This window comes from Peromyscus maniculatus, chromosome 11 (assembly GCF_049852395.1).
Source record: "Peromyscus maniculatus bairdii isolate BWxNUB_F1_BW_parent chromosome 11, HU_Pman_BW_mat_3.1, whole genome shotgun sequence".
NCBI lineage: Eukaryota > Metazoa > Chordata > Mammalia > Rodentia > Cricetidae > Peromyscus > Peromyscus maniculatus.
This window is the reverse complement of record NC_134862.1, coordinates 65,182,164-65,208,417: the sequence shown is the minus strand read 5'-3', so window position 1 is coordinate 65,208,417 and position 26,254 is coordinate 65,182,164. Positions and strand designations below refer to the sequence as shown.

Sequence of the window (26,254 nt, the reverse complement as noted above, 5' to 3'; positions counted from 1 at the left end):
CGGGGTCCTATCACTGATGAGGAGGGGAGACATTGGAAACTGCTGCTGTGTGTCTCCCTGGAGCCCTGGCCCACCCTGCCCTCGGCAGTCTAGGTTTTCTGAGGATGCTCAGGCGTTTCCTGACACAGTGGCGGGGTACCTCCTGAGCAACCCACACCATCACAGCCTGCCACTGTTGGCATGAAGGCATCGCTACCTGAGAATGGGCTCTGAATTGCCATTAGAGCTCAGGGCTCACCAACCTCTTCCTCGGAAGAGTCCTAAGGAAGCAGAAACATTCGTAGCCTTCAGACATTGTGGAGGCAACTATTAAAGAATTCTGCTCTGTCATCTTTCTCCGTGTTCTGTGCCTGGAGGCATTCCCTCACACCAGCTGCTCCCCGCCCCCCCCCAGCAGCTCTGCTGAACTTGACTGTGCCCCCTGGGGACAGAATCACACTGCTGTCAGGAGCTTCTGCTCAAACAGAACCCCCATCCACAAGTTCTTCCCCGCAGCTTCTGAGCAGTTGGCCCTCTTTGAGACAGGCTCTCCCTTCGTTCCCCTGGCTGGCCTGGAACTCACTTCCCGTGTAAGACCGGGCTGGATTCAAATGGGCTGCAGTCCTCCTGGGTCCACCTCTGAGTGCTGGGATGACAGACATGTGTCACCCCACACTCAACCTCGGTTTTTGCTCAAAGGGTGCTAAGGAGAGGTGGCTGGGGAGGAGCATATGAAAAAGCAGCTCTGGAATGATGGAAGGATTCTGCAGGGGGGGAGAGAAAAGGGAGGAGGAGATTGGATGGGGAGGGAGAAGAGGGGAGGGGAGGGCAGGGGAGAGGAAAGGGGATCCAAAAAACAGGCAAGTAGAGTAAGAATGACTCAGGCACAGACCTAGGGGACCAAGGTGCAGAGCCAGCATCAAGGGGCATGGACAGAGTACACCCAAGCTTCCTGACGGAGCACCACGAGCAGAGAACTGAGCCCTAAGTCAGGACGAGCCCAGGGAGGGCAGGTGCTGCCCGTTTATGGGCGCTGTGGCTGCTGGGCCTGGTGGAATGGAAGAGACCTCCTGGACCTCTTGGCCTGGAGCCCCTGGAAGGAGGCAGGGAGGGCGGGGATGGGTGTTTGGTATTTGGTTAGTTCTCTGACTTATAGGCAGAATTCTGTGACTGTGGGTTTTTCTTACAGGAGTATCCATGGCTTTCATCAGATTCTCAAAGAGCTTCCATAGCCCTCAACAGCCAAGAATGACACCTAGTGATTTGAGAAAAGGGCCTGGATGGGCAGTAAAAGGGGAGGGGAAACAGACTAAGGACCAGGGGTACAGAGGGCTAATTAGAGCTCAAGAGGAAGTACTTAGCGTTGGCTGGTGAGCTGAGCTGGTACAGTGCTGAGCCTCCCAGATCCCTGTGGGTATGGGTGTCCTGGCTTGCTCTTCTCAGCCAGGGCAGAGGACATGGCCAGGACCTTTTGCTTCATCTCCCAGCTCTGGAGGACCCCTTCCCTGTGTGGATTCCTGCTGACATAGCCCCATAGCTTAACTAAGTGACTCCCCCAAACTCAGGGTGACCTTCCCTGTCCCCCCAGACTACCTCTCCTCCTGGAAAGTGCTTCCACAGCTCACTGCAGTTCTCCTGTTGGAGATCCATCCAGGGCACATGTCACTGGGGCTGGCGTCTGTCTTGACACAGTTGTAACCCCAGTGAGAACCTGGCCCAGCGTTTAGCATATGGCAGACACTCAATATTCAAGGACTATTAAGTGGATAAATAAAAATACGAAAGAATATGTTATCATTGGGTAAGGACATATGCTGTTATAGTCCTGCTTGAGTATTGCCAGAAAATGAGTTGGGGCAGGTCATTAATCCAGCAGGAAAGAAGATGAGAATGTCCCCAGGTATGTGAAGTAACTCCAGGGAAGTTGAGTCCAGTTTTATCCACAGAATACCCCAGAGGGTCTTTGACAGGAAAGGGACATCCTTACTAATTCTTTGCATAAATACAAAAGCAGATGGAGCTGAATACATTCATCAGATAGGGAGAGAGCATTATGGAAATGTTTGTATGTAAATATTTGTGAAGCAGATGAGCCATGAATAGACAGTCACAGAGGCCCAGGTTTAATTTGTGGTTTAGTCCACGGGCCCAGCATTCTTGCTATGGAATACTTACGCAAGGCCAGTGCTAGTAGAAGGAGACGTGTGTGACTGCTGGCCAGTAACCACATGAAAGAGAAAGTACCTCTAGCTTTGTTAGCCTAACACTCACTTGTGGTCACTGTCCCCTCCTCCCGTGTGTGTGTGTGTGTGTGTGTGTGTGTGTGTGTGTGTGTGTGTGTGTGTGTGTGTTGGCCCTGATGGAATGAGTCCTTCGTTTTCCTAAGGTTATCAGTCCTACCCTCTGCCTGGCTAATTGTCAAATTATAAAATGGCTTTTCATTAGCAACACTGGTGGCCATTTCTTCAGGGTTAGTTCCCTACCCCATTCATATAAGCATAAAATTACCATCATGAAGTATACAGTTCAGCAGCCCTTAGTACGTCCATATTGCTGGGTAACCACTCCATGCCCATCAAGCAGTTGTCCCGCCCTCTCTATGAATTCGCCTATTATGGAAACATCCTGTAAAGGTAATTATACAGTATGTGAATTCTTGCATCTGGATCCAGTCTCTCAGCATAATGTATGGAGACTCAGCCAGGCCAAAGGCTGTTGCAATGCCTGTCGATTATGGGATAGTATTCCGTTCATCTGTTGATGGATATTTGAATTACTTCCATCTTTGGGTTGTTTATGAGTAAGTTCTGTCCTGAACATGTGTATAAATATTTGTTTTTTTCTGTGTATTTACTAGGAATATAAGCCCTCTAAAATTCCCCCCCCCCAATTTTTTTTGGTCTTGTTTTGTTTTGTTTCAGAGCTAAGGACCGAACCCAGGGCCTTGAGCTTGCTAGGCAAGCGCTCTACCACTGAGCTGAATCCCCAACCCCAATTTAAACATGAATTTAAATTCTCCCAGAAAATATTTGCCAAAAGTTTGGTGGAAAGAAATATTACTCATGACAAATTGGGAGTTTTATCTTTTCTTTTTGTGTGTGTGTGTGTGTGACAATATAAAATCATCAGACAGCTGACCCCAATCTCTAATTCATTAAAGATAGAAAAGTAAAGGTGAGCCAGGGCGGTGGTGGCACACGCCTTTAATCCCAGCACTCGGGAGGCAGAGTTCGAGGCCAGCCTGGTTTATAGAGAGAGTTCCAGGACAGGCTCCAGAGCTACACAGTAGAGGTGAGCCAGGCTGGTGACAGAGGCCAGAGCTGAGTGAGGTCAGTCCCCAGTCCTCCCTGGCTCTGCTGAAGACCCTAGAGCGGTGGTTCTCAACCTTCCTAATGCTGTGACCCTTCAATACAGTTCCTCGTGTGTGGTGACCCCCCCCCCAGACAGCTACTTTATTTTCATTGCTACTTCATAACTATAATTTTGCTACTGTTAGGACTCATCATGTAAATACCTAACATGTGACCCCCAAGGGGGTCATGGCCCACAGGTTGAGAACTACTGCCCTGGGGAGCTGAGCAATAGACCAGCTACCCCAGAGGCCCTGGGCTCCACCCCAGGCCCACGTGCAGAGAGCTTCCTGTGACTGCTGCCTCCTCCCAGGGCCCTGCTTCCCAGCAGGATATACTTGTGTGTTTGTCCTCAGATTAGTCTGGGACACACACTAAGAAGTTGCTCTTTAGTGGGATATGGTGCCACACGCATCTAACCCCAGCACTGGAAAGTAAAGGCAGGCAGCTCTCCTTAAGTTTGAGGTCAGCACAGTCTACATAGCAAGTTCGAAGCCAGCCGTGGCTACAGAGAAAAACCCTGTCTCAAAAGCAAAAAGCAAACAATAGCAAAAATAAAAAAATCTGGCCGGGTGGTGGTAGCGCACGCCTTTAATTCCAGCACTCGGGAGGCAGAGCCAGGCAGATCTCTGTGAGTTCAAGACCAGCCTGGGCTACCAAGTGAGTTCCAGGAAAGGCACAAAGCTACATAAAGAAACCCTGTCTCGAAAAAAAAAAAAAATCTGCATTGTGTTGCCTGGACATGGTGGTTCATGCCTGTACACCCAGTACTCTGGCAGCTCAGATAAGAGGAGCTGGAGTTTGTGACTAGCCTGGGTTACATAGCAAGGCCTCATCTCCAAAGAAGGGATGGGGCTTTGGGGGATGAGTACTGCCAAAATAGCTCAGTTCATATAGTACTTGCCATGCAAGCATGAAAATGGGAATTTGATCAAAGATCTGAATTCGGTTACCAGAACCCACATAGAAAATGCCAGACTTGGTAGCATGTACTTGTAACCCCAGCACTGAGGGGCTGAGACCGATTCCTGATGTTCACTCACCAATCAAGCCTACTCATCAATAAGTTCCAGGGCAGTGGGAGACCCTGCCTCAAAACAGAAAAGTGAACAGTGCCTGAGGATGATACCCAAGGTTGTTTTCTGGCCTCTACATGCATGTGTCAAGTGCCTGTGTACCTGTACACCTGCATACATGTGTGTCCAAACAAACAAGCACATTCACATACACATACACACAAAAATGAAGTTTTGATCCTGGTTTCCTAATGGTAGGAAGGGTTGAAGCATTCTGGGTAAGACTTTAGTATTGGAGAAATTATTTTGGCCACTCCACGTAGTTAAAAGGATATTTATTAAATGGCGTAACTCACAAATTAAGTAATGGGTAGGTCGCAGGGTCTGGGGAAGGTGTAATGCAGTCTAGCGGTGTTCTCCAGAGCTCTGCACAGTCAATCAGCACCGGTCAGCGTTCCGGCACCGAGAGAGCGCCCAGAGCGAGCGCTGGCCCATCCAGCTCTCGGGTCCCCAGGCACCTCCCCTCGCCCCGCCTCGTAGGCGTGACAGTTGCCAGAGTCTCAATGGGGGTTGGAACTTCCAGAACCAAGCTGGAATGGCTACCCACTACATCTCCCCCTTTTTGTCTAAATAAGAAGGTTCTAAACTAATACAAGACTATATACAAAGGAATGGTTATCAAATATTGTCCAGAAATAATGACCTAGATAAGATGTAACTACAACCAATGCAAACAATATCAAGCAAGAAACACATACTAAAATCCAGAGAAGTATAGAGCATAGGTAAACAGCATGTTATAAAGATCATTCAAAGGTGTCCTATCCTAAAGAACCTGAACCTAATACTTAATATGTTCTATCTAAGATATTATATATACTAAGTTGTAACTATAACTGCTAGTCTTCAATCCCATCAAAGACCTGAGAAGGAACATAATGGTCCCTGAGAAATGGTAGATGGATGCAAGCAACTTTTGGGAATCTTGCAAGAGTAGACCAAGACAGCTGGCAGCCTGGACAGTCACCTAATGTTTCTCAGCATTGTTGGTGCATTCAAATTGGCTACAGGCCTAGAGTATCTGACAGACCATTTTCAGAAGCAGGATTTCTGAAAGACCATCTTACCCTGTCTTGGCAGAGTACAGTGGTCGCTTTCCTTGTGTCCCGCTTGTCCAGAAAGGAGAGCATTGCATTTGTACTGTCAGCCATCAAGGCAAGGGCAGTTCTTTGCCCAGTAGGCCATTTTGTGCCAAAAGACAAACTTCCAAATGGAAATGTCTTAGAAGCCCAACATTCTCTCGGGATCAATTGGTGCAGCCAGGAGCAATTGTGTCTCACGTCAACAGAATTCTAAGTTATTTAAATGCCATATTCTCCAGGTCTATGAAGTGTTTGAAGATTACCTGCCCATCTGACCTATGTATCTGTAAATCTGGATAACCTAACTAACGTAACTATAGAGATGACAGGCATAGGCGACTATAAATCTATAAATATTATCTATCGAAATAACCTAAGGACTAAGGCTTCACATAAATAAGGTAAACAGTCTATAAGCAAATGTATGGTGAAGAACGATGACTTCAAAATTGTGACAATACACAAGATATTTATAACAGAGGTAGGAATATATAGTGCGATATGCAATATGACAATAATAATATTAAATATATATCAATATACCAAATATCCTAAACAGAAGTAGAGCATATATAAAGTATGACAGATATAAATTTACATTTGTAACAATATAAAAATGTTTCAAATAAGAGTAGAAATATATGTACATTATAACAAATATAGTTCTGTATTTGTATCAATATACAAATTATCTTAAACAGGAGTATAAAAATAGTTTACATTTGTATCAACATATAAGAATCTATAACAGTACAAATTACAGTGCAAATTATCTAAGGTTGCTATTTTACTAAGTTTGTTTACTAGTGTATACAATGATTTACCATCATATCTTATACCTATCTGTTCCATTTCTTCTCCCCCCACCCCCTTTTTTTTTTTTTTTTTTTACACAATCCTGAGTTAATATTTTCTTCCACCCCCAACCCTATAACCATCATCCATAACCCTGAGAATTATGAAACCTAAGGGAGAAGGGGCGTCGTTTTCTTAGAATTGCTTCCTGCTGTTTAGGGGGTGATGTTATCTCTGTTGGGTACTGTGAGAAAGCTCAGATAGCTAAATCTCAGTTAGACTAACTGTAGGTTCTGCAGCAAGTTTTAGAGTAATAGGTAAGATTGTCTGAAATTCTGGCAAGAAGTGTAGTATGATGATGATTACCATGGCATCATTCTGGACTGGGTAGAGTTGTTGTTGTTGGGGCCCCATCTTCCTTCTGGTGACTTCTGAGATTGCTATTGGAAAAACTTATTTGTTATCAAAAATGGGAGGTTTGGATTTAAAGAGGACATAGCATGTAAGAAAGGATTCTGAGAAATCAAGAGTAAGCATGGAGAGAATTAGAATTTAGAAGACAATGGTCCCTTTTTATTGGTTTCCTTCTGTCTCATACCAGAGGGCTCTTCTGATATGGGACTGAAGAATCTCTTAAACTTTTCTTTTAGCAATATGCTTGGGTTTAGAGAAGGAGTGAGCCAATTCCATCTCCAAAGCCAGCTTGGCTATAATTGAATTGGAACCACAACTTTTCTAGATTGATAGAGAGAAAGATGTTAGACAGTGAGATTTTACCATGTGTAGATTGGTACCAATAGATTCTTCCTTTCTGCTGTAAGCATCCGGATATCCAAGGCCTTATGAGTTTTGGAAGATGGGTATTTCCATTATCCTGGAAAGACAAAAACAGAACCCTACCCCACCCTTTGATTGTTAAATTTTTCTTACAACTTGTCGAGATGTCACATTGGTGGATGATCTTTTACTTCTCTTCATCAAGGGGTTTTTCCTGTTCGAATCGAATTTTTATTAATTTTGTTGGTATCCATAGCTTTTCTTCTCCTGCAGAAACAAAGGCAAAACCCCTTCCCCAACGTAGAACATATCCAGGTTTCCATTCTGAGGTCAGCACATCCTTAAACTGGTTGGTTTAGCTCAGGAGTTTTGTCTGTTGTCCAATGTCTCTCCGCAGCTGTTGTTCCTTTCTCATTAGCATTGAGAAAATTCAAGGTTAGTAAAGCACTATGCAGTCTATTTCTAGGAGTCATTGTTACCTGTTGCTGTTTATTTAGCATATCCTTTAAAGTTCGATTGGATCTCTCTATGACTGCTTGGCCTGTGGGATTGTGTGGTATACCTGTAACATGCTTTATATTATAATAAGCAAAGAACTGTCTCATTTTATTGGAGACATATGCTGGGGCATTGTCTGTCTTAATTTGTACAGGTATTCCCATGATGGCCATAACTTCTAATAGGTGTGTAATCACAGAATCAGCCTTTTCAGAACTCATAGGAGTTGCCCATTGAAATCCTGAATAGGTGTCAATGGTATGATGTACATACTTTAATCTTCCAAATTCTGCAAAATGAAACACATCCATCTGCCAAATTTCATTTCTTTGTATACCTTTTGGATTACTCCCTGCAGGTAATGGAGTTTGGTTATAGATGGAACAAGTAGGACATTTTTTCACAATATCCCTAGCCTGTTGCCAAGTGATGGAGAAATCCTTCTTCAAACCTTTGCTATTTATATGGTGTTTCTTATGATATTCTGAAGCTTCTAGCACATTACCTATTAGTAACTGATCAATCTCATCATTACCTTGTGCTAAAGGTCCTGGCAGACCTGTATGGGATCTGATATGTGTTATATATATAGGATGTTCCCTTTTTCTGATGATTTCCTGCAATTGTATGAATAATGAAGTTAATTCTGTATTATCAGGAATAAATTCAGCAGTTTCAATATGTAAAACAACTCTCTCTGCATATTGAGAGTCAGTGACTATATTGAGGGGTTCTGTGAAGTCCATCAGTACCATAAGAATGGCATACAGTTCTGCCTTTTGTACAGAGCTATATGGACTTTGCACCACTTTACTTAAGTCTCCTGATTTATATCCTGCTTTCCCTGATTTATTTGCATCAGTATAGAATGTGAGGACTCCAGAAATTGGCTTTTGTCGTACAATGTGAGGAAGGACCCATTCAGTCTTCTTTATGAATTCTATTCTCTTGCTTTTGGGATAGTGGTTGTTAATCTCTCCCAAAAAGTTACTGCAGGCTCTCTGCCAGTATTCATTATCTTTCCATAGTGATGAAATTTCCTCATTAGTTAATGGTACTACAATTTCTGCTGGGTCCATTCCTGTCAACTGGCGAAGTCTTAATTTACCCTTTTGAATCAAATCAGAGATCTTTTCTATATAAGTCTTTAATTTCTTATTTGGTTTACGTGGTAGGAATATCCATTCCAATATAATATCTTCCCTCTGCATCAAAATACCTGTTGGGGAATGTCTGGAGGGGAATATGACAAGAATGCATTTAAGTTCTGGATCCACACGATCCACATGTGCTTCTCGAATTGTCTTTTCTACTAGAGCCAATTCCTTCTCAGCTTCGGCTGATAATTCTCTTGGACTATTTAATTCTTTGTCCCCTTCTAGAGTATTAGCCAAATTTTGTAGTCCATCTTTGGGTATTCCCATGATACCCAGTAAGTTGGAAATGCTTCCTAATAACTTTTGAAAATCATTAAGAGTCTTCAATCTATCTCTTCTTAGTTGTACCTTTTGGGGTCTAATTTTTTGTAGCTCTATCTTATATCCTAAGTAATTAATAGAATCTCCTCTTTGTATTTTTTCAGGAGCAATTTGCAGTCCCCAGCGAGGCAAAACTTTTTTTACTTCTTCAAACATGCTTTCCAATATATCTAACTTTGGATCAGCTAATAGGATATCATCCATATAGTGATAAATTATGGATTGTGGAAACTTTACACGAATTATCTCTAATGGTTTCTGCACAAAGTATTGACACAAAGTAGGGCTGTTTAACATTCCCTGTGGGAGGACCTTCCATTGATATCTCTTGACTGGCTGAGAATTATTATAATTAGGTACTGTGAAGGCAAATTTTTCTCTATCATTTTCCTGTAAGGGTATGGTAAAGAAACAGTCTTTTAAGTCAATAACTATTATAGGCCATTTTTTTGGTAGCATAGAGGGCAAGGGCATCCCAGTCTGTAGGGAGCCCATTGGCTGAATTACTTTATTAATAGCTCTCAGATCTGTCAGCATTCTCCAATTACCAGATTTTTTTTAATAACAAATACAGGAGAATTCCAAGGACTGGTAGATTCTTCAATGTGTTGAGCATTTAACTGCTCTTGAACCAGCTGTTCTAAAGCTTGTAGCTTCTCTTTTGTCAAAGGCCATTGTCCAACCCAGACAGGTTTATTAGTTAGCCATTTTAAAGGTAAGGCAGTTGGTACTTCTGAGAGTTCAACAACAGTCGTGCTCTGTTTGTGAACAGCCTGAATGGTTGGTGACTGATTTTTATAGCATGTTATGATATTATTCCTAGAAACATGCATTGGTCTGTATTCCTTTTCTGAAAGTGTAGGAATTTTAATCTGGGTATTCCACTGTTGTAACAGATCTCGGCCCCAAAGATTTACTGCTACATTGGCTACATAAGGCTTCAGCCTTCCTCTCTGTCCTTCTGGCCCTATGCATTCAACCCATCTCGAACTCTGTTTTATCTGAGATAGGGTGCCAATCCCTAACAGTTGGACATCTACCTCTTGAAGAGGCCAATTCGGATGCCATGATTGTGGTGTAATTATAGTCACATCTGCACCTGTGTCTACCAGGCCCTCCAGAACCAGGCCATTAATTCGAATTCTAAGCTTTGGTCTTTGTTCATTTATGGAAGTCTGCCAAAATATTTGTTTTATAGTGTTCTTTGTAAACTGTGATCCAGCTATCAAAGCTGTTTTATCATCCATTGCAGTATCGGTTTTTACATTAGGCATTGGTTTATTCAGTTGTCCTGGAGAGGAATTTCTTCCACAGTGGCAGGGAATGTTCGTACTACGTTTGGTTTGGGGGCCTGCAAGAGGCCCCCTGAGGCGTTTCCCGCCAGTAAAGGGTTGCCTTGTATATCTATTTTTGATCTGCACTCACTGGTCCAATGTCGGCCTTTGCCACATCTTCTACATAATCCAGGAGGTGGTTGGGGTCTCCTGTTTAGGCTATTCCTAGAAGGAGTATTGCTTCTAGGAGTACCCCATGTACAGTTTTTACTTATATGACCTGGTGTACCACACTTAAAACATTTGGTAACACGGGGCCTTCTTTCACCTCTGGGATTTGTCTCTCCTATCCAAGCCTCATTACTGTAGTTAAGGGACTGAACACCATTAGTATATTGAATCCATTCTTCCAAAGGAGCTGATCTGATCTTTAATGGTGTAAGTATTCTTCTGCATTCTGCATTAGCATTGTCAAACGCCAAGGACTCAGTTAATACTTTTCTTAATTCTTTGTCTGACACAGCTCTTGTTATAGCTCTGTTCAGTCTTTGTAAAAAAATCAGTGAAGGGTTCATGCGGTCCCTGAAATATCTTTGTGTATACCTCAGTTGGTTTTCCAGGTTCTGGAATTTTTTCCCAAGCATTTAGAGCTGCTGTACGGCATAGGGATATTGTATGCTCATCATAAGTGGCTTGTACATTCCTGTCAGCGAAACATCCCTCACCAAGTATTTGATCTTGGGAGATCACAAAACCTCTGATTTTACCTTGTTGTTCTAAATTTTTTGCCTCTTCTCTCAACCAGCTTTTCCACTGTAACTGCTGACTATATTCTAGAACAGCTGAAATTAACTGATGCCAGTCATCTGGAATGATTCTATGTGAGGTAGACCACGAATTTAACATCTGTTTTACATATGTGGATTGTATCCCATACGTAACTACTGCTTCCTTTATATTTTTAAAGTCCCTTGTTGAAATTGGTTGTAATGTATATGTCATATATGGCTCGGGGTGTGTGTCATCTGCTGGCTTCTCATGGACAATAACAGGATAAGCCATTGTATGAGAGCCATTTGGAGATGTTACAACCTCTATGGTCTTGACCTTCTGCTTATTAGTTCCCTTGTCATGTTTACTGAGAGTTTCTTCTAGGACTTGCAAACGAGCACCTAGGGTCTGTTCTAGGGAGTGAACCTCCTCTCTTGCAAGGGACTCCATATTTCTCATGGAATCATAGAAGTTTTTATGTTCCTCAGAAACACATGATTCCATAGACCTTATCCTATCAATTAATGATAATCTTTCTTCCTTATATACCGTCTGAGTAGCCACAACTTCACTCTGGAGAGTTAGTGTTCTATCCATTAAATATTCATATTTATTATCAATAAAATCAATTTTGGGTACAAGCCCGTTTTGTAAATCCTGACTAGCAGATTCTAGAGAAAGAATCTTTTTCTCTAAGCCTTCATTGCTATCTTTGAAAGCAGATTCCAGAGAGAGAATCTTTTTCTCTAAGCCTTCATTGCTATCTTTGAAAGCAGATTCCAGAGAGAGAATCTTTTTCTCTAAGCCTTCATTGCTATCTTTGAAAGCAGATTCCAGAGAGAGAATCTTTTTCTGTAAGCCTTCATTGCTATCTTTTAAAGCCTGTATCAGTCCCAATAATGACTCATCTTTGTTCTTAAACCAGTGTTTGAACACTGTGTGAATTATTATGATGAATGCCAAAATGGTATAGCCCAGATATGCCTTAGGAATGTCGTATATTTCCAGGAAGATGTCATTCATCATACAGGCAAAAAGGTTTTTAAACTCTTGTGAGGTAATGTTGTCGGCCATATTACACGAATTACTCAAAATTTGTTAGTCAATTTTAAGGTGTAAAATTATCAAGTACCTTTACTTGAAACAATATGCTTACCTTTCGTGTAGTAGCACTTTTCAGCCAGCAGGTGGCGTTGGTACAGCTCCGAAACAGGGCCTGCTGGCGATCTTGGCTGGAGTCGGAGGGAGATGGCGGAAATCGGAGCTAGCACTCTCCTGCCTCTTTCGCTGGTCTGGGGCTAGGCTAGGGAATTGAGATCGGACTAGCTGCTCCCTTTTTCGGGAATGGAACCGTGTAGGTGTTCCCTGGTTGTATGGAACTTTGCAGGCGGGTTTAGGTACCCGCCAGCTAGGGAGGAGACGGCGGGAGCCGCCCAGGCCTTTGGAGTTTGCCCCACGTTGGGCGCCAGATATTGGAGAAATTATTTTGGCCACTCCACGTAGTTAAAAGGATATTTATTAAATGGCGTAACTCACAAATTAAGTAATGGGTAGGTCGCAGGGTCTGGGGAAGGTGTAATGCAGTCTAGCGGTGTTCTCCAGAGCTCTGCACAGTCAATCAGCACCGGTCAGCGTTCCGGCACCGAGAGAGCGCCCAGAGCGAGCGCTGGCCCATCCAGCTCTCGGGTCCCCAGGCACCTCCCCTCGCCCCGCCTCGTAGGCGTGACAGTTGCCAGAGTCTCAATGGGGGTTGGAACTTCCAGAACCAAGCTGGAATGGCTACCCACTACACTTTAGGGAAGGCTAAGATGAGTGTGGGCAAAGGTCCAGGGATGGGAGGCCATGGGAGAGGAGAAAGAGACACACAGGCCACAAGTTCAAAGGCCCAGTCAGCATCCATGTGTGAGGCACAGGCCGGGAGTGAGGCAGGCTCTGGGTTCCATCCCTGTTGGTAGCGGGGTGGGGTAACTGTTCTCTCTATGCGGAATGATGGGGCAGTGAATCCCATGGAGCGCTCAACCTGTTCCTTTAAGTAGATGCTTCTCAAAACTTGAAAAGAAGAGCTGGCTCTTCCTGGACTCTGATTCATCTTAGCTGACTGTGTTTCTCTTTTGCTTGGGTTGCTGAGAAACTCAGAGTCGATTAGAAGCCACATCCAGCAGTCTTGTAAATCAGCTTGACTGGCTTTGCACTCAGATTCTGACCTGCTGGCTGCCTTATCTAATGTATATCCTGTACTGGAGCATCTAAAATCCCTGGGATAATGTAAGGATAACAGGAAGCATTCTTCTCCTCTTGCTGTCATGACCACACCTACCTACAGTCTTCCTACCATTAACTCTCAGCCTAGATCCAGAAAAGGCGCAGGTCAGATCGCAGCCTTTCTCTCCCTGCTCTTGGTCTTGGCTCCAGGAAGAACCCGTTCCGGAACAGACCGGAGGAAAGTAGGGAGCCCGTGCGTAGCCTGGTCATTATGGGTTTCACCTCACCTGCTTGTGAGCAGCCCTTGATGGAGTGAAGGACATAACAAGCATGACCTCCAGCCATGAGGTATTGGAGAGGGCAGGAGGGCACGGATGGTGACGAGGGCACTGATTCATTCTTCAATGAAGTGGTGTCTCGCGTGCCCACAAGCAGAGAGGAGAGAGGAGGTTTCCTGAGCACCTTGGAAAAAACCAAGCCTTTGATCTGGGCTTCCTGACAAATGATGGCAGGAAGGATAGCGGCATTCTGGGCAGGGAAAACGGCTTGAGGAAAGGCTGAGGTGAACGTGAAGAAAGGAACAGCTGGCCACATGCTCGACGGTCTGTAGGGGTGAGCACCGCACATCTGTGTTCGAGGCATGCGAGAGGAGACTGAGCCAGGAGGTGCCCAGGGCTTGTCGTAAGGCCACCTGTTAACACCGTCCTTGTGGACCCAGTGGGCCATATCTAGTCAGCCAGGCACACGCTTGGTGCAGGCTCTGAGGTAGAGTCTCAGGACAAAGAAGGCCGACTCCAGAAGGCAGGGAATGTCCAAGCATCGAACATCACCCTTGTGGCTGGGAAAGTCTTTAAAAGGCTTAAACAAGAAAGCAACACGGTTGTACTTTGAAAAGTTATTAAACTGAACACTTTCCACGCCCTCCTATATTGAAAAGATAACAAAATACTAACAGTGATTATCTTGAGTACTAAGAATTTGGGTGGGGCTGTTGTTGCCACTTTTGGGGTGTTAGTGTTTTGAAACAGGGTCTTGCTATGTAGCCCTGGCTGGCGTAGTGTTCACTATGTAGCCTAGGCTAGACCTGAACTCACAGCAATCCTCTTGCATCTGCACCCGAAGTGCTGGAATTACAGGTGTCGGCCACCATGACAAGCTCTGAGTGTTTTTAAATTTTCATTGTGTTTCACTTTTACTAAGTTGTTGTTGTTGTTATTAGAGTCAAGGAAAGACCAAAATAAACAACACTTGTTACCCTGGCAAGTCTATTGAGAAGTAGTAAGACCAATCAGGGCACCAGCACTGGAAGAGTTAACCTAGGCTGGTAGGGATGGAAGATGAACGACAGGAGTGAATGGACCTGAACAGTCAGGAATACCCATTGCCTGTAGTCATGGCAGTCCTTGGCCATGCCAAGCGCCCCCACCCACCCCCACTTCTGCTCCCTGGGTGCTTTAATGAGGACTGCTGAGGCTAGTGACCTGGATGGCTTTTCAGTGGTACTAACAGCCAAGTCCTCCCACAGAGTCCCAGTGGGACATGGTTAGTGGATCTCAGAGAAGAAACCCAAGCATCAGGAAGAGGTGGCTTCAGCCAAATGAACAGACTGAAATGAAAAACCAGGGAGTGTGGTTTTGACTTCTGGACATTTCAGGCTGAAAACTGAATGGTAACGGACATTCCTGTCTCCTGCTCATCTGCCCCCAGTGGCTTCTGCTATCTTGCTGTACATCACAGATAGGCTTCTGTTGTTTTCAAGAAGATGTCCCAAGCCCTCCAGAATGACAAGTGGAATTCTAAGTCAAGCAATGGATGGATGTGTGGTCGAAGTCTTAGTTGGAGACCGGGTTTGATCACTAGCTGATCACATCAGCTCCTGAGAAAATCAGCTCTGTGTACTGATGTTGTAAATAGATTCGTAATGCAATAGACAGTTTGTTATTCCCTAACATGAAAATGCTCTATAACATATGGGGAGTCGTATATAACTGTGCGTCATTCTTGATGTGACAATACTGTTTCTTTCTAGAAGACAGCACTTGTCTTCATAAGAATGTATGTTCTGAAGAATGCTCTGGCTGTGGCCAATTGCTGACACTTGGTTCAAGACCTGGAGCCTAGGGGGTTGGGGCCAGGCATGTTCCCATAAAAATAAGACATGAACAAGTTCAAAGGAGAGCCTTCCACATGATGGCCAAATAGACACAGATGTATGCAAATTTATGTTTCAGGTAAAATCCCAAGGGTGCCCATAGCTAGAAGGAGAAAATAATCTATAAATTCCATCTCACTTCTGTTCAGAAATTCTGTGTGATTTGATTATGCTCTCTTATAAGCACATTAAGGAATTGTGGATCTTGGCTCCCAAGTGTGAAGTGGAAAATTTGAATATAAAACATACTTATGGAAATGTAAGCCAGTGTTATTTACCAATAATGGTAATCAAGACAAGGTCCTGACCTAATCCATCAGATTTAAGGAGTGAAATATGAACTAGGCATGGTGGTGCTTCCCAATAATATCAGCACTTGGAAGGCCAGCCTGGGATCGATAGTGAGTTCCAGGCCATCCTGGCTACAGAGTGAGACCCTGTCTAAAAAAATAATAATAAAATAAAAAGGAGGGGGTCCATAAGGTCAAATGCATGAATGCATAGTGATGGCAGCTCTTCCTTGCTGGGGTCATTAGTCAGTACAAAGGAGGCGCTAACTGTGACTGTTCTGTACATACACTTCTGTGTGTGTGGTGCTACACAGAGGTGTGATGTGATCAGCATCAGCAGCATTTGATCACTGAGAAATGCAGAACCTCAAGCCCACCCCAGTCTGCAAGAGCCTAGACACTCCAGAGCTTGGCTGTAAGTCCTCCAGTGATCCTGATGCTCCCTGGAGGTTGTTCAACTCCTACGCTGGTGCCTGCCCCAGTGTGGTGCCTGTCCCAGGGTGGTGCCTGCCCCTGGATGGTTTGCACTGACCATCTTATCTTCATGGTTTCTTAGGTTTGCTGAAATGTCTCACCCTTCATGATGAGTCAACCAAGCTTCTTAACACTGGTTAAACATCTAATACTGCCTAGTTATATCAGCTAGACTAGGGCTGTATTCCAAGACTTAGACCAAAGGACCAGAATGTGCTCAGCATCTTGGCAGTGAGGAGACGGAGGCCCCTTCTTAGTCCCAAGTGTGCCAAAAACCCAGGAAGCTGTAACAAATTTTGATGCTTGGAGATTTCAGAAGAAAAGGCATCCTGTGTGCATCATGCAAAGGTCTTTTATCAAAGTAGAGAGAAAAGCATAGACACTGGGTGGCTCTTAAAACCAGTGGTTTAGCCGACAAGGAAGGTAGATTGGTGCTGTAGCTGTGTGAGAGGGAGAAATAGGATGTGCAATTTATTTGAGGGTGATGGAAATCTTCAGAAAAAGAGGTGATGGCGTGCAGCCCTGTGAGTATCCTAAAACCACTACCTCCTCATCCAGTTTCAGTACAGCCGATGATACATGCGCTTGATTGGTTGACCGCTCTGACCCCTGAGAAAAGGGTTCAAAAGAGCAAATTCCTGGGAACTGGTGTGTGGTTGGACTGTGGGACCTCAGATTGGCTTCCTGAGGCAAGAGTACCTTTTCCTGGAGTGAATCCTTACCTCCAGCTTGGCAGGTTCCTCTGGGATTCGTGGAAGGGGAAAGTGGATGCAGGGAAGAGAAAAACGATGTCTTGCCTTGAGCACGAGTTCTTTCCAGTTCCCTGTGATGCGCAAACAAATTTGTTTATGCCGTCAGAGAAGCCGGGGGCCAGCTGCTGCTCCTTCATGCGGGGAAGGCACCTCTCCGGAGCTGACTCCAGCGCTGCCCCAGGGAACGCGGGATGAGCTCAGGGCAGGGTGAAACTCACATCCCGGACGAGGACCAGGCCCCTCTGCTCACGGATATAATCAGCTTTGATGGGCAGAGGCTGAGGCTGTTTTTCCAATTAGAGCTGTTAGAGGATTCTGGCAGGGACGGCAGTGGGCTTAATTCAACAGACCCGGGACTCATTGAATTAGCGGATGTAGAAGGGATGAGAAAGGCACTAACGGGAGGGAACCTGGGCTAGCAACAGGGGAGGGGGAAGGGAGCAGTGTGGTCAGGGTCATGGGGCAGGCCAGGTAAGGCAGGCATCTTTTGGTACTTGCAAAGTAAAGCTGATGGACATTGTGGGCATCTGAACTCTATAAGGCCATTGTCCGGGCTTCTGGACGGTTGTTTGTTTGTTTGTTTGTTTGTTTGTTTGTTTGTTTGTTTGTTTTTGTGTGTGTGTCCTTCTTCCTTCCCAACAACCCGGCACTTGCTGTTACCTCCTCCTCTTTCCAGAGCCTACGGTTCTAGTTTGCCCAAATGGGCAGCCTTCTGGCTTGACAATAAAGAACAGTAGAAGCCGGGCGGTGGTTGCGCTCGCCTTTAATCCCAAACCAAAAAAAATAAATAAATAAATAACAGTAGAGAGCAGACCTTGGAGCTTCCGAGTCCACTTCTTCATTTTGCAGGGAAGAAAGTCGTTTGCTAGGAAAACTTAGGAACTTGCCCGAGACCACCTAACCCTTTAGAGGGAATGTCAACGTTGCAATCTAGCCTCCCACCCCTACGTGGCGCTGTCTCGCCATGCTCGTGATGACTTCGGAATCTGTGTGCAGACCCAGGCACTCCTAGCGATTTGCATTCCCAACCACCTGAAACCCATTCAGACTACCAAGCTCAAGTCCGCACAGTCTCAACGGCCTGAAGAAGAAAACAAAGGGAAATGGTTATTGTTTCTGGCCACTGAGATGATTACTATGAATAATATTGTTAATGATCCATCCTAGCAACGACCTTATGTTGATCAAATTGTGAGTCAGCTTCTGTGTCACTAAGTGACGGTGAAATTTTGTAAAACCCTTTGGGAAAATACCTTGACAATCTTTGCTTTTTAAATGTACATTAAAAGCTAGCCGTGGTGGCCCATGCCTAGAGGCTGAGGCAGACAGATCTGTTAGTTTGAGACCACCCAGGAGTACATGGTTCGTTTCAGTGCAGCCTGGTATACAGAACGAGAGCCTTCCTCAAAAAGAAAAGTGTACATTAAAAAGAGTGGCAAGGGGGCTGGAGAGAAGGCTCAGAGGTTAAGAGCACTACTTGCTCTTCCAAAGGTCCTGAGTTCAATCCCCAGCAACCACATGGTGGCTTACAACCATCTGTAATGAGATCTGGCGCCCTCTTCTGGCCTGCAGGGATATGTGCAGACAGAACACTGTATACATAATAAATAAATAAAAATCTTAAAAAAAAAAAAAAAAAAAAAGAGTGGCAAGGGACCTGGAGGGCGGGGTGGCTTGGCAGCTAGAGTGCTTACCATCCAAGGACAAAGACCTGAGTTTGAATCCCAAGAACTGGGGTAAAAATCCAGCCGGGGAGCATGTGTCTGTAACCCCAGTGTTCCAACAGCAAGATGGTGAGGTGGAGACGGGAGAACCCCCAGACGTCTGACTTATACTGTGTTGAACATCAAAGAGACTTGCCTCCAAACAAGGCAGAAACAAAGACAAACACCTGAGGTTGTTCTCCAATCTATACACACACATACACTGTGCCATATGTGCATGGACACATGGGGATGTAGCTCAGTGGTGGGGTATCTGCCTAACTGGAAAGAGAGGAAGAGAGAGAGAATTCATTCTGATTCAAAGTAGCTGGTCAAATACTCAAACACTTAAAATTACCTTTCCTATACCTCTCTCTCTCTCTCTCTCTCTCTCTCTCTCTCTCTCTCTCTCTCAGATTCATTTATTGTGTGTACAGTGTTCTGCCTGCATGTGTCCCTGCAGGCCAGATGAGGGCACCAGATCTCATTACAAGTGGTTGTGAGCCACCATGTGGTTGCTGGGAATTGAACTCAGGACCTCTGGAAGAGCAGTCGGTGCTCAGAACCTCTGAGCCATCTCTCCAGCCCCCTATACATCTCAATATCCTACTGAAATAATCCAAGGGACTTTAAAAGATGATTTTTTTATTATTCGTCTAGGAAAAAAAATCAAGACACGGATTTTAAAGCTTACCCAGGGAGGTCACATTAAGTAACAGACCCTGAAACTGGTCCTATGGTCAGCCACTATGGGGACTGTTATTGTTTCTTTTTTTTTTACTTTTTTTTTTCTCTTTGGGGGACCTGCCACCCAGCTCCCAAATAATCACACGGAGGAGATTTATTCTTACTTATGAATAAATTCTTACTTACTTTGCTTGGCTTATTTCTAGCCAGCTTTTCTTAACTTAAATAGTCCCATCTACCTTTTGCCTCTGGGCTTCCATCTCTCTCTATCCTATGTACCTTTCTTGACTTCTTACTGCGTGGCTGGCTGTGTAGCTGGGTGGCTGACCCCTGGTGTCCTCTCTCCTTTTCTTGTTGCTTGATCTTCTCTTCCCAGATTTCTCCTTTTTATTCTCTTTGCCTGCTGCCCTGCCTATCTCTCTCCTGCCTAGCTATTGGCCATTCAGCTCTTTATTAGACCAATCAGGTGTTTTAGACAGGCACAGTAACACAGCTTCACAGAGTTAAACAATTGCAGCATAAAAGAATGCAACACATCTTTGCATCATTAAACAAATGTTCTACAGCATAAACGAATGTAACAATCTTCAGTTAATATTCCACAACAGGGGATTGCCACATGCTTTACACTTTTTAATTCTTTATTGTACTTTCCAATTTCTCCACAATGGAGCCTGTCAAAAACCTTGAGCCTGTCCAGAACTCACTGTCTTCTCCAAGTGTGAACTACTTGTAGCTAAACTTGCCTGTGTCCTCACTCTGAGGCATTCACATCTCTCAGAGTAGTTGGTGGAGGAGGTAAGAGGGTGGAATCCCAAACTGCCCTGCTCACTCAACACCCCAGCTTATTGGTGGGATATCCTTGGTCGAGTTCATCTTTGAACCTGATAATGGAAGCAATTCTTCAATGGTAGAGTTTGTTATGAGATGAGCCCAATTTGTCCAGCCATGTGGTTCATGCCTGCTCGTCCAGCATTCTGGAACCTGAGTCAGGAGGATTGTCTTGAGTTTGAAGTCAGCCTGATCTACCTAGTGAGTACCAGGCCACCCGATGATACAAGCAAGATCTTGTCATTAGGTTTGGGAAAGAAGGGCAGAGAGGGGAGAAAAGAGAAAGAAGAACTAAGTTCTACTTGACATGGTACCAAGCTCATGCTGGGCTATCTTCCCTCACTACAACCCCAGTGTCACCTTGAGCATCTCCCTTCCCACTCTGTCTAGCATGGTCCTGGATATTTTCATCCCCAGACCCAGAGAATACATGCCTTACAGGATGATACCGTCTCAAAAGGGATCTACTGACCCGGACTTCCCAAGCCCTCCTCCAGGGTCTAGCCTGATACACGTAGTCTTCACCTCTCATCAAGGAAGCTTCTCTTTGCAACAGACGGAGACCACTGCAGAAAAGCACCACCAATCAAAATGCAGAGTCATGGAGCCCAGTCCCAATGGATTCATCTACAAAATTCCCACACTTAAGACTCAGGAAACTTTGGGGAGGGGTTGGGGGTTGTAAGAGTCAAATGATGGGGAATTTGCTGTAAGATGGTATCTCCTAGTAATAGTAGAAGCTACACCCATAAAATCTCACCAACATGCCTGCCCAGGCATGTGCTGAGCAAAGACAGTACCAATGGATATGCCAAGGTGGCTGGGGGAAAGCCCATGAGGACTCAACCCTACACAGAACTACAGGCAACTGGGGGAAACTGGGAGCAGAAGTGGCCTATTCCAGGAAGAAAATACTAATTGGTTGTCTGGTGCCAAATGGTCAGCCCTGAAGACATGCATACAATAACATTATACAGACTAACCAGTTTGTATTCAGGAATATAAATGTATATACATATACTTAGATGCATGCAATAACAATTAGTGAAAAAAGAGATCATGAATTTAAAGGAGATCGGGGCGGGGAGCATGTGGGAGGGCTTTGGAGGAGGGAAAGGGAAGAGAGAAATGTAATTATATTATAGTCTCAAAAAGAAAAGGAAAACAGAGCCTTAGTTTTTGAAGGAAACACAAAATCAGTAGGAAAAGTAGAGAAACATCGCCCAAGTTGTTTTGGCATGCCAGAGAAAGGGGAAGGACCCCAGAGTCTGCCCTCAAGAAGGTGACCCACAGCTAGATGACACGTCACGGTGCAAGAGCTGGAGTCTGCAAGCTCGTGTGGTCCTTCAGGCCCTTTCTTGTGGCTATTTTAGCTCACTGACTTAAGAAGTGGCTTTCATTCTCCCCGTCTTAGCCCTTCAATTCTGTCAAACAAACCGGACGCGCTTCTGTTGCCTGGCTACCAGGCAGGTGGTCCCACTTGTCAAAGAAAAGCCGCCGGCCTTAGAAACTGTCCATGGATGTCACCGTGGGAGGACACATAAATATAGACCATCAAGAGATTACTCATTTCTAGCCCGGCCCCTCCACCGTCTCCCGGCTGTGACTCACGGATCAATTAAAGGTGCAGTAATTCAGCATGTCGGGGAGGCTGTGCAGAGCGATTGGTTCAAGCGCCCCCTGCTCCCCCATCCCCCCCAACGGGCACCCTGATGGGATTCAGGCCTCCCCTGCTGGTATATGAGTTGCCAACTGCTTGTTTCGAGAAAACCAATTAAGAAACCATAAATTGCAATCAACTAGAAAGGTCACTGCGAAGGCTATAAATACAGTCAGTTCTAAGCCGGGGTGGAAATCTGTACTGCGTTCTCTCCTCCGCCCACGATCCTCCAGCTGAGGCTTCCTTTGATCAACTGAGAGAACATCCAGGCCAGGATCAAAAAGGCATCCCCTAGCCTTTCATTCGGCAGTGGTCCCTCTGGCATGGCCCTGGGAATTCTTAGGTTCTGGCTGCATTGTTTGTCTTGAGTGGCCCAGCCCCGACTTCCGCAAACATTTTCTTCATAATGCAAAGACTTAGAAAATGCTGACAATCGCCACAAGGAAATAATAATTTATAATCCCACCCTTCAAAAACACAAGTATGCAGCGGTGGGGTTGTGCACACTGGTAGTCCCACACTCAGGAGGCTGAGGCAGGAGGATCACCAGTCTGAGGCCGGCTGGGGATACACGGTGAGACCCTTTCTAAAGAACCAAGTGAAACCCGGGGAAGGGAGTAGTTAACACTTTAGGATATATTACTTGAGTTCTCTTTGGCTATATGAGTACATACTTGCTCCTCTTCGGGAACATATTTCAGGAGTGTCATTTAGGAGTTAGCTCTATTTTGTAACCCCCTTGCTCAGCAGCGCTTACAGTAATGCTTTTCTGTAGTAGTCTACATGTAGAGTGATTAATTAGTTACCTTCTCCCATTGTTAAGCATTAGGTAACTTCTGAATTTGCCTTCACATAGAAGACTGCATGAGGCTTGAAGTTTTCCTCTGCTCATGATTGTTTCCTTCTGATCAATGCTTGAAATGAAATTGCTGAGCTCCTGATCTCAAAGACTGGTTCCTGTTGGCAAATTGCCTTCCGGAGAGGCTGGCCCTGATTACCCTTATTGGACAGTGTGCCTATGACCATTTCCCCATGCCCTGGCCCCAAACTATTAATGTGGTGATATTGTGTCCCCCAATATATTGTGCACCCTAATAAACTTATCTGGGGTTAGAGAACAGAACAGCCACTAGATATACATAAAGGCCAAAAAATGGTGGCACACACATACCTTTAATCCTATATCACTCGTGAGGCTTCAAGGCCACACTGGGAACAGCCGGGCATCGTGACTCACGCCTTTAATCCCAGGAAGTGCCGGCAGGAAGCAGAAAGGTATATAAGGCGTGAGGTCCAGGAACTAGAGTCTTTTAAGCTTTTAGGCTTTTAGCAGCAGTTCAGCTGAGATCCATTCTGGTGAGGAGGACTCAGAAGCTTTCAGTCTGAGGATTCGTGGAAACAGACTCGGATGAGGAGTTATCAAGGTGAGGTTGGCTGTGGCTTGTTCTACTTCTCTGATCTTTCAGCATTCACCCCAATACCTGGCTCCCGGGTTTTTTATTAATAAGACCATTTAAGATTCGTGTTACATATTAATATATACTTCTAAACCTCAGCCAATTTATTATATTAAAAAGTCATCATTTTAATCTAAAAAGGTAGGGTTGAGGAGATGACTCAGTGACATGTCTGCCACACAAGCAGAGGGTCTGAGTTCAGCTCCCCAGAAACCACATAAAAAGATGAGTTAGTGTGTGCCTGTGATCACGTGATCACAACAGAGTGTGTGTGTGCGCGCGCGCGTGCGTGTGCATGTGCATGTGCGCGCCCGCCTACATGCCTATAGTCCCAGCACTGAGGAGGTGGAGACAGGAGGATCCCTGAGGCTTGCTGTCCAGCTAGCCTTGCCAAATAGGTGAGCTCCAGATTTAGTGAGAGACCATCTCAAAAAATAAAGTAAAGGGAGCCGGGCGACATGGCGCACGCCTTTCATTCCAGCACTCGGGAGGCAGAGTCAGGTGGATCTCTGTGAGTTCAAGGCCAGCCTGGTCTACAGAGGGAGTTCCAGGACAGGCCCCAAAGATACACAAATAAACCCTGTCTCAAAATAATAATAATAATAATAATAATAATAATAATAATAATAATAATATAATATAGAGGGCTGGTGAGATGGTGAGATGGCTGAGGGTGTTTGCTGGCAGGACTGAAGACCTGGGTTTGATTTCTGGAACCCACAGGGAGAGAACAAACCCCCACACACTGTCTACTGACCTTCACATGCATGCTGTGACATGTGCACCCACACATATACACATAGTGAATTTTTAAAACATGTGAGGAGAAGAGCAATAGAAGACACCCAATGACAACATATACACATACACAAACATGTATATCACACACACACACAATCATTTTATTCACGTGTTTTCAAACCACCTAAAAACATCACAGAAAGGTTCCTGAATTTAACCTGAGGTGTGTTCCCTGCTTAGCATCCCCGTCCTCGAGAGTGTGACAGCATCAGAGGCCCATATTTGCTGAGGTAGATCCAGAATCAAGCAAAAATCTGCAGCAGTTTCTAGACACCTCAACCCACCTGGACTGCAGGCCTGAAAATCTTCACAAATCTAAGCTGGGCAGTGGTGGCGCACGCCTTTCATTCCAGCACTCGGGAGGCAGAGCCCGGCGGATCTCTGTGAGTTCGAGGCCAGCCTGGGCTACCAAGTGAGTTCCAGGAAAGGCGCAAAGCTACACAGAGAAACCCTGTCTCGAAAAAACCAAAAAAAAAGAAAAAAGAAAGAAAGAAAAAAGAAAAAAAGAAAAGAAAAAGAAAGAAAATCTTCACAAATCTGAATAGGAGTCTAACCCAGCACTTAGGCAGCCTGGGAGCAGAGCCCAGCTCTTATGGTTTCCAGCAAAAACCTGTGCTCAGTAACCAAGAGGAATCCCTAGGCTCATCTCTCAGAATTTCAGCTACACCTGTGTATAAACTGCCTATGTCCTTGGACATATTTGTGTCATTTGATCCTTAAGAAAACCCATAAAAGTATAAAAGAGTTAGCCCATTGAAAAGAGAGAAGCCTTCCCAAGGTTACATATAGAACTGGGAATTAGATCCATCCTTTAAAGCCCCATCTGTAAGCATTTCCAGTAGGTCCCACTGCCTCTGTGGGCCCTGACATTTTTCAACCCCAAATCTCTCCCCATATGCACACATATGTGAGTCAGGACCCAGGAGCTAAGGTCTCTTCTCAGGGGTCTCATAGTGGAAGTTGCTGGCTGGGACAACAGGCTAGGACACAGGGTACCTCCACTGTGGCAACATCAGTCCTGCTGCAAGGAAGAGGGTACAAGGTCTTTCTGCCACGTCACTGTGGAAGGATGAGTCTGACAATGTCCATTTGGTGACATCCTTTGATATACAAATCCGAATTACTGAGGTTTGAAATGAGATTATTTCAAAAACATTAAATGGTCATGGCGTAAGTGGTAACAAACCCAACTAGAGTCTTCCATTCTCTAAGCAATCTCGTTAGCTCAAGGCTCTTAATTTACAGTAAATAGAGTAAGCTATTTAGCTGGGCTATTAGGTCTGTGAGCACCGAGAGTTCATCCTGAACACGTCTATTTTGAGACTGGCTTGATCTAAAATTGACATAAATAGCAGGTCAAAGTACCAGAATGCATTTGTTCATCAGCGGCTATTTCCAGAGCTCTTATCATGTGCTGGTCCCTGGACCCAACACCAAAGACATGAACGAGACATAGACCCTGCCCCCAGACTTCTTCCCAACGGTTGGGTGCAACTAAATGAGCCTGCAGTGAAATAAGCTATAACCTTGAGAGCAACGCCAGGCGAGGACAGTGGGAAGCTGCTACACAGCAGGAGGAGATAATAAGTACTCAGGATCTTTGCACAAACTGGCATGGCCATGGGCATGAGAATGAGGTCTAGGTCCAGGTGTGTCCCACCTACAGCCCACAGGGCACACGCACCCCAGGACAGTGACAAAGAGGGACCAACACATTTATAGAAGACACTGTCACCTCACAGTAACAAAAGATTGGATATGGAGGGAGACACATTGTGGGGAAGAAGTTTTCCAGGGAGGGAGGGGGGGCCGGAGAGGTGAATGGGGAGTAAATACGATCAAAATATGTTGTAGACATGAATGAAACTGTCAACAAATAAATACAAAAAAATCCACGAGCATTGGGCAATCCTTTCCTCCATAGCTGCCCTGGAGTGCCCAGCTTTGTCCTCAAAGGACAAAGGAGGGGGAACAGGAGAGGGGCGTGGTCAGAGGTCTTTCAGGGGATTTCATTGGGTGGAGGCAGCAGGCACTGGTTATAGGACTGGGGGTCAGGGAGGAGCCCACCACAGGGCCCAGGTGAGAGGCAGTGGGAAGTGGTAACAGCTGTCTTGACCGAGACCAGCGGTACCCAGATAGGGACCAGTGTGTGTGTGTGTCTGTGT

The 26,254-nt window shown here is 45.0% G+C and overlaps 1 protein-coding gene and 1 long non-coding RNA gene across 2 annotated transcripts in view; one reads left to right on the top strand and one right to left on the bottom strand.

The window, feature by feature from the left end:
* LOC102916801 (protein FAM163A) overlaps window positions 1–26,254 on the top strand; it is a 102,108-nt gene that overhangs the window by 37,459 nt on the left and 38,395 nt on the right. The window lies entirely within an intron of this gene.
* Window positions 16,533–17,015, bottom strand: LOC143267719 (uncharacterized). The gene is made up of 2 exons (XR_013043144.1): window positions 16,921–17,015; window positions 16,533–16,807 (listed from the first exon to the last, which is right to left on the bottom strand). It is a non-coding gene; the product is annotated as an uncharacterized LOC143267719 (long non-coding RNA).